Consider the following 9,477-nt stretch of genomic DNA (forward strand, 5'->3'; position numbering starts at 1 on the left):
CACTTTTCTATTTTCTAGACAAATTTTCATTGGATTAAATTTGAACAGAAAATAAAATAGAAAACTAGACAGACAAACAAAAAAACTCTCAGCACAGCCCAGCCCAAGGCCTGCTGCTCCGCGCGCTCGCGCGAGCCGGCCTCTCCTCGGCCTGGGCCGCCGGCCTCCTCCCCTTTGGCCCAGAAGCCCAGCACCGCTAGGGTTTAACTCGTGACCGTCGGATCAGATCCGACGGCCCAGCGCGCGATCCGCCCGAGCAAAAACGGCCGATGCGGTGAGGGGGCGAGAGGGAACACTAGTCATTTCCCCTCTCGCGCGTCGCTCGCCTCTCTCGCTCTCCGCATCTTTCTCTCCCGCACGACGGCAGCGAGCGCAAGGAGAGGATGCCATGCCCGGCGGCTTGCCGGTGACGACGGCGAGGAGCAGCACCAGCGTGACTAGCTCCTTCTCTGTCTCTTTCTTTCCTGTTTCCCTTCTTCTTTCTCTTCTTCTGTCCCGTCGGCGCCGTCTCTGTCGAGGAAAAAAGGGCAGCGCCCTGGTGGGCCGCTCCGGCCGCCGTGGACGGCGGCGAGTGCCACTGCGCCGCGCGAGCCGTTCCCCTTCCCTCTCTTCTTTCTATCCACCAGTGCCCCAGCGCAAGAGAGACTCCTCTGCTCCCCTTCGCGCGAGCGACGGCGGTTTCCAGATGCGGCGCCCCCGCTGACCCCTTTGCCGGCGTGCGCGAGCACCTCTAGGGTGAACGCGCCGCCGTCAAACGGCTCGTTGGTGGTGCCCTTTGCCCTAGTGGGGGTATGTTCTTCGTCTGAATGGCTCAGCTTGTCGATGCCCGTCTAGATCGAGAGGAACGGCGCGTCCTTGCGGCGGCGCAACTTTTTCGACGAGGAGTTCTTTTCCCTCTTTCTCTGTTCGAGTTAGGGTTCTTGGATGAATCTTTTTTCTGTGATTTCTTTGTACCGAAAATAATATAGATCCTAGCCTTGTCTGATTCCATTGATAGATGATGTGGATCACTAGGCTAGATTAGATCGGTGGTTTGCGGTGGTTTACCTTCTCCATAGGTGGATGAACCCGCAAAAGTGGCCATGGTGGATGGCTACGGCGGTGATGGCAGAGAGTAGTGGGCGAAGTGGTGGCGGCGCTTGCCATCAGCACTGCACTAACCCTAGATCGGTAGGAGATTAGGTGGGGTGTACGGCGCTGCGACGAACCTCGTGATGCGAGCCGCCGGCCCCCACCTCTTTATATAGTGCAGGTGACAGGGGCCCGTCACCCATAGTGGGTTGAGCGCCCGCGATCAGGGCGCGGATCTAAGAGCCCGGTGGGCCGTCGGGCCCACACGGTGGAGATCACCCTAACATCAACTTCATTGTGGATATGTATTTCTACCTTTTCCAGTTTATGATAGCTAATCTGTGAGGCTCCGTGGGCAATCCATCCATTTGCAGTGTATTAGACGAACAACCCAATCATGGCTAGAATATATATTGCTCCTACAGAACTCCTAACCAAGTTTATATCTCATGATTTATCTTCTTTCTCTTCGTACTACAAATCTGATTGTGATGAAGCTTCCTAAGAATTATATATTCCGCACTGAGGGATCTAGGAACAAGTGACCAACTTCTGTATGTGTGTTATTATGTTGGACAACAATCATACCTTCTTGATCGTAGATTACATGCTTATCCTGTAGTATACTCTACCATTTGTATACCTCTTAAAAAAATGATCAACAGGGAGACTCCCCGGTTACATTACTCAGGAAGGAGGCATATCCTTTAAAGTTAATGTCAACAATTCATAATTTTAGTTTTCTTAGTAGATTAGATTCTGGTTTGTCATATTGGTACAAGGAAGAATCTAGGTTCAGAATTCTGTTGGACACCTTCCTCATATTGATTTGTGGGTTGGTATAATGCCCAACTGTCAATGGCTTCTCCAGTGGACGGATTCCAGTGTTAGTGCCTTCAGAAATATCTGTTGTTGGTCTACTGTTGTGTTTACAATTCAGTAATTAGATCCCTTCTTTCCTTTATTTTTGCACTAACTGCCTCTTCTCTTTGTACTGCAAGAGCATAACGTCAAAAGCGAGGACAGGGTTTGACGGCCATAATATGTGTAGGTTTTTTTAGAAAAGGAGGATGACCCTCGGCCTTTGCATCTGAGCGATGCATACGGCTATTTTATTAATTATTCTCACAAGACATTACAAAGTCATACAACAGTAAGACTAAAGCCGCCGTCTAAGCAACAAACTGTCGCTACACCTATCCAGTTGATGAAGGGGCGCAGATAGCCTGGGCCTAATACCAAACAAACATCGCAGCCAAGCCTAACATCTAAGACCTGAGACCCCAACCTAGCCACTTGTCGGGTCTGGGGCACACACTGGTCCGGCGTGCTCTCAGAGGCCGCCGCCGCCAACTGCCACCGCTCCATCTTCAGAACTGTACTGATGCATCAACCTTGCTCGGTCCAGCTATCGTCGACGCCACCATGGCGCCCAACGGCACCTTCTCCCTGCGCGCAAACAGCTGTACCCGTCGCGGTCGCCACTGATACACCTCAGCGGCATGCTGCCACGTACCACCAGCCGACACAGCTTGAAGCCCTTGGAGGATCTGTCGTGCGTAGCACCTGCCAACCAGGCATGACCAAGCGTAGCACCTGTCCGTCAGGCATGACTTGACATCTCCACCAAAGCTATTGCAAGACGAAGCCGCTCCACCTCCTGCCCCTACTTCCAGCGTTGCTCCACAAAATGACGCTCCTAAGAGAGAAACGACACCGCAGTGCCGCCATCGTCCAGTCTGGAACACCAGATCCTAGAGTTTCCCCCAGAGCAATACAAGTGGGTCGACGGTAGTCACATGACGATGCCTTCATCAAGGTAACGACGTGGAACGCCGCCATCGCCCGCCGTCGGCTCGGTTTTCACCGGCAACTACGTCTCCCCGACTCGCAGCTGGTGCCAGATGACGGATCCCGAGATCCGAACACCCAGCCTCAGGCCGACCACCTCTGACGGAAGAGATGACCACCACCGCCGGCTGCACTGGTCAGAACAAATCTGATCGTAGGTGCCGCCGCCGAGACCACCAGGCCCTCCACGCCGCCATCGCCGATCTGAAGGCAGCATGCACGCCACCGTAGCCAAGCCGGCCGCCGTCGACCGCAGCCGCCGCCGCCGCCCGAAGGGCCATCCGCAGCGCCCGCAGCCCTGGCCTCTGCCGCGCCAAGCCGTCGCCGTCCGAGGACGGGCCGGCCTGCCGCCGCCTGCCGCCATCCGCCGCGCCGCAGATCCCAGATCGGTCGCGCCACCACACGCCTTGGGGTCCTCCCTACCCCGGAGACGCGCGAGAGAGGAGATCTCCCGCCACCGCCGCCGGGCCCCGGGCTTAGCCCGGCGGCGTCTTCCGGCAGCGGCGGAGGGAGGGGAGGAGGGAGTGTGCGGCGGCGGCTAGGTTTCTAGCCGCCCGAGTCGCCCCAGGGGGAGGACGACGTGGGCGTTACCTCTATAATATGTGTACCGAAAAAGGCTTTCGCCCCGCTTTATAAATAAAGCACCCACCAAGCACAAAGTATCAAGGTAACAACAGAACACAGCGCACACACAAACGCAACGCCACCGCAAGTCAGGAACCACACCAACAAGCACGGACACACACACAATACCCAAGTTCCGTTGTGGGCACGGCACATCACGCCCAACACAGAAGGACGAAGACACAATCCCAGACGGTGGCAGCGGAGTGGACGGACATGACGATCTAATCTGGTTCCGGAGGAGGTGGGGGAAGCGGCGGTGTCAATCGGAGGGCCATCGCACGGAGCTGGGTGATGATGGAGGTGATGGCGTCTCTCTCCCTGGGCCGGCTAAGCGGCCGCCAAAGCTGCAAGTAACCAGACCATTTGAACAAAGTATCAGTCGCACGACGAAGAGGAATATGTTGAATCACAAGTTTATTCCTAACCAGCTCTCTATAATATGTGTAGGTGGACATATATGAATAGATTCATATATAAAGTACATGCATATATATTTTTTAGGTAAAACTGGTGTATAAAGTAGATGCATATACCATAATAAAGCTACTGATGTGAGGAATAGTTCTTGCCCCTTGCCTTGATGGAAATTGGCTTCACTGTGCCTCCATGACTGTTTTCTCATTGTGTTGTTCGGCTAATATTTATGTGAATCATAGAAGAAAAAAGCGGCTGTATCCACACCATCGGTGACCGTGGCTTAGCATCGAACCACCCCCACACTCTTGCAACAGGTGGCTCAGTTTAAATGGCTTTCAGTATTGTGAGATGAGGTCATTTCTCTTTTCTTTGAAAATTTTGAGTTTGGCTTTACATTTTTTTTTCAGTTTAAGCAGAACTGAATGATATATTTTTGAATGCTTTGTGCAATTTGTGTACCTCCAAGGTTATAAAGGGTGGAGCCTGAAATTTGACCATATTTATGGTAATAAGTTTAGTTTTAATGTATGTATTGCTTTGCATGTTTGTTGGTAGAGAGATGCAAGAGAAAAAATAACATACTGATACTGTGTTTGAATTTTCTTTCGGCATCCATAATATTGTCTACCAATATATAACATTTATAAAATGAGATAGTATCTCTATTTGTCACACGTATTGTGTTGTCGTTGAATATTGTACAGTTCAGCTATATCTTACTGTGTATGTTCTTCTCTGTTGGTCAGGTGGAAATGGAGAGTATGCTGGTGAATTTTCAGACGAATCTGCGATCGTCTTGAACAAAAGAAAAAAAACAGAGAGCAATTATTTGTTACTAATGACTTTTTTGTTGTAAGTGCATAATTTGGAGTTATGTATATGCAACAAATGTTCAAGTTTTCTTATATGTTCATTCCTTAATAATTTTCTGATTTTTATTTCGTTATTCTCTCAAGATGGAAGGCTAAGGTGTGTGCGGCTTTTCCTTCCATGGGGCACTATTAAATTGTGAAACGTCAGTATTTTCTGATGTAGCTGTAACTTGTATGAGCTTGTGACTTCCTAATAAATTCTAACCCTGTTTCTTTTTCTTATAGCTGAAAGTTATTTTTTGTCATATTACATTTCCACTAATGTATCTAAATGGCACCATGGGGTTTTAGTTTTCCTCAAGAGATGTACATGTGCTTAGAATCAATGTTATGTCAGATTAGCACTGCTTATGCAAACATGTAGTTTTTCTTTTGACAATGTAGCTATTAACAGATGCTTGCATAAGGTGGAAGTTTTTACTTTTTTTTTGGTTGATACTCCCATCTCTTCAGTTGTGAGGAGTAGTGGATAAATGGTTGTACTATGTGCTTACGATTTTTTTAATCTTATTCATCAGAAATTATTGAACTGTTTGTCTGTCATTCCCTTCTATATTTGACAGATATGTATATTTCACAATGTGTTCATTTTATATATATGTACATAAGAAGCAAGATGGAAAGCAAAATGGGCAATAAATGGGGTTCAGGGTAAATGGATATATTGTGATTGGTTGATCTTCCTGGGCAATGTTTCCAAAGACGTTGACTTCATGTTACCTATGTTGGTATTGATCTAGAGGCCCAATGGGCCAAAACGAAAATAAAAGACCAGAAATAAGTTCCGTTAAAGAGAGAAACAGGGAGGTCACGAACCAACGATCGTACTCCTCGATCTCAACTTACGTGCCCTGATCGGGGGTACTCTAACCAACTATGGTTTTGGTCCCCTGTCGCCAGCGCACATAAAAGATGGGGGAGCAGCCGGCACCTACGTCAGACTAGTTCTCGTACGGTTTACTCCTGCTCCCCACATCTCAAAACCCTAACCGATCTGGGGGAGCGCTGCACGACGGGAAGATTATCTCCAAGTTCTGCCCCTGTCCCAGGGCAGTGCTGGTGGCACCCGGAGGGAGGCCGCTACCTGCAGCGAGCATCTTCACCGAGCCTGCATCGAGTAGGCACGGGACTTCGCATCGTCGACACCAATGGCTGCTTCCATTGGTGGTAAAAACCTAATCCATCTCTCTGATCTGTGCTATTAGGTGATCTAACGCCTGGCTTACGATCTGTTAAGTAGATACTACGGGATTAAAAGTCTAATAATGGTATCTTAAGCATGGTTAAGCCTAGATTAGATCCCTAAGATGATCTGCTTAAGTTTGATGATCCTGATTACGTACTGATGATTAAGGTTTAAGTCTAATGGTTCATGAATAAGGTTAGATTGCCCTCTGTTGAAGTCGATGTTTGATCTTTAGGGTTATGTGTTTCGATCAAAGTCTAATTGGCTATGGGTCAGTGCTAATTATCCAATGATTATGATAGATCATGTTCTGCTAGTTTGATTTGCCACGTTTCCGCATCAAGATTGTTAATTAGCACTGTTTTAGTTCCCAAGAAAGATGAATTGGCGAGATTAAAGAATCTACTTTTGCCAATTCAGCTGAACCCAACTCTAGAAATCCCCTAACTGAAACCCTAGAAAAGTCAAATCCCAAATCAGAGCTCAAAATGAATGAAGTTCAACAAAAGAAGAGGTTTGGGGCTCACCAAGATGATGCCGGCCTTCGGGGTCCGCACGGCCACCGCCGTGCGCGCACGCCATGGCCGGGACGCCGCCGCCCTTCGCGGTGGCTCGTGGAATGAAGCAGCAGCCGCCGCCGCCATTCTCATGCACGCGCGCATCGCCTGGCCTCCGCGCCTCGGATGTCGCCGCCGCCAAAAGCTTGCGCCGGCAGCCGCCGGCGAAATGCCCCACAACTGCGTCGCCGCGTCACCGGAGCTACGCTCAACGAAGGAGCGCGCGGGACGAAGTCCTTGTGCACGCTGCTCCGCCGCGCCGCCGTGTATTATCTGCGGGCATGCCTCGCCGTCGCCGCCGCAGTCGAGCTCTCTCTCGGGAGCGAGTGAATCGGGACCAAAAAGGGGATAAAGCTAGGGTTTGACCTGGCAGTGTTTTCCTCCACTGAGGAGCGATCCGAGCCGTCGGCTCGATCCAACAGGCAAGCCTGATGCGCTGCTCCAGACGGGCCTTCGGCCGATTAACAGGTCGTTTTTGCGACTGGGCTTCGGCCCAAGTTGCCTTAGCCCGCCGAAAAGGATTTTTATTTAATGTTTTTTTCTGCTAGGCTAGAAACTTAACGGGCTGCCGTGGGGTTTTGGGCTAAAATTAAAGTTTCTGTGCATTTTTGTTGTTGTTTATTCAGTGCATTTTACGTATTATGATTATCCTCAAAATGGTCTGCACTGTTAGAAATAAATAAAAAATTGCCAGAAAAAATGATGCTGAAAATTATGTTTTAGTTTTCTGAATGAAATGGAACCAACGAGAAATTTTATTTAGAAAACTTTTATGGATTAATGTTTGTGTCATTTTATGGCATATTTATGTTCATCTCATGGTAACATCAATGAATGATGAATTATTAATGTTGGAAAATTGATAGTACACATGAGATTAATGTGATCATTTTTTTAATACAGACCAACATTGTTTTACATTTTTGAATCACTTCGTTAATTCCTTATTAATTTCTGCCCAACAGTGATATAATTTGGAGTTAATTTTTGCATAAAAATAGATCAAACCAACATGGGTTAATTTTTGTGCAATTTAATTTAATTATGATGTTCTTTTCCTTTACTTATGATATTTGAGATCATGATACCTTCCAGTTCTCGTGGCCTCGAGATCGAGCCACTTACTGGGAATAACTTCCAATCGTGGAAGGACTCATTGCTTTTGCACCTCGGATGGCATAAGGTTGACCTTGCACTGAGGGAAAGTAAACCAGTGGAACCTGCAAAGGGTGCCACTGGGTATGTTGAGCTTAAGAAAGACTATGATACTAAAGTTGAGAAGTGAGAGAGGTCAAATAGAATGGCGCTCCTAATTATGAACTTCTCCATCTTGACTGAGATTAAAGGGGCTATTCCTGCCAATGAAAGTGCCGCCGAATATTTGAAATCGGTGGAAGAACAATTTAAGGGCTCAGAGAAAGTGTATGCAGATGAGCTTTTGCACAAGCTGCTTGCAAAATATGACGGGCATGAAAATGTGAGGGAGCACATCTTAAGTATGAGCAATGCCGCGGCAAAGCTTAAAACCATGAAGTGTGACTTGAACGAAGAGCTTCTTGTGCTCCTAGTTGTTAGGTCACTACCCTCACAATTCAATCCATTCAAGATAAACTATAACTCTCTTGAAACCAAATGGAAACTATCTGAACTCATTGCACATTGCGTTCAGGAGGAAGAGAGAATGAAGAGTGAGTAGAAAGATCAAGCTCTCCATGTTAACTCTACAAAGAGGAAGCATGAGAACCATGCTCATAACAATAATGTGCCCAACAAAAAGCTATATTCCAAAAAGAATCCTCCAAAGCCTAAGCAATGCAACGAGGCAAGTTGTTCACGTCCCGCACCTTCAGCGGCTACTTCAGTTAATCTTACAAATGCCGTTGGAGAAAGACTTTGCAATTTTTGCAAGCAGCCAAATCTTGTCAAGGCGGACTGTCCAGGTTTTCTTAAGTGGCTGAATAAAAAGGGTAAGGATGAGATCACTCTTGTAGATGAATCTCTATATGTTGATTATTCTGAATCTACATGCTGGATTGACTCAGGTGCGAATGTTCATGTCACGAATTCTTTGCAGGGATTCCATATAAGCCACACCCTAAGGGGTACAAGAAGACTTAATGTCGCGAATGAGAAAGAGGCTGAAGTTGAAGCCGTGGGCTCCCTCACCTTGAAGTTGCACGCTGGCTTCCTACTTCAGCTCAAGGACATTCTTTATGTGCCTACTTTGAGTAGGAATTTGATTTCAGTTTCATGTTTAGATGATTTTGGAATTCATTGTACCTTCGGGGAGAAACAATGTTTTTTAAAGTATTGTAATAAGGATGTTGGTCTTGCCGTCCGACGAGGCAAACTTTATATGTTAAATCTTTCCTGTTATCCTATGTGTGTGAATCTCTGCGAGATGAATATGAATGAACGCAATCATAAAAAGAATGGGAGAAGTATCAGTCCTTCTTCAAAATTGTGGCATCGTCGCTTGGCCCACATTTCTGGGGGAGAATGGAACAATTGATTAAAGAAGAAATACTTCATCCGCTAGATTTCTCTAATGCGGGCAATTGTATTGACTGTATTAAGGGAAATATGTGAAAAAAATTAAGAAAGGAGCAGTAAGAGCCACATCGGTCCTTGAACTTATTCATACTGACATATGCAAACCTCTTAACGTAAAGTCTATGGATGGTTTTGATTCCTTCATTACCTTCACAGACGATTTCTCTCGCTATGGCTACATTTACCCCATACGTGATCGATCCGAAGCTTTGGACAAATTAAAGATTTATAAAGCCGAGGTTGAAAATCAACTCAACCTAAATATCAAAGTAGTACGGTCTGATAGCGGGGGGGGGGGGATATTATGGTAGGCATGCTCCTTATGGGAAAATTCCAGGACCAT

At 47.1% G+C, this 9,477-nt stretch overlaps 1 long non-coding RNA gene across 1 annotated transcript; it reads left to right on the forward strand.

Moving 5' to 3' along the window:
- The first annotated feature begins 76 nt into the window (after positions 1 to 76).
- On the forward strand, positions 77 to 5,060 carry LOC125524376. The gene is made up of 2 exons (XR_007290717.1): positions 77 to 4,319; positions 4,713 to 5,060. It is a non-coding gene; the product is annotated as an uncharacterized LOC125524376 (long non-coding RNA).
- The last annotated feature ends 4,417 nt before the right edge of the window (positions 5,061 to 9,477 follow it).

Source organism: Triticum urartu, chromosome 7 (genome assembly GCF_003073215.2).
Source record: "Triticum urartu cultivar G1812 chromosome 7, Tu2.1, whole genome shotgun sequence".
In the NCBI taxonomy this organism is placed as follows: Eukaryota; Viridiplantae; Streptophyta; class Magnoliopsida; order Poales; family Poaceae; genus Triticum; species Triticum urartu.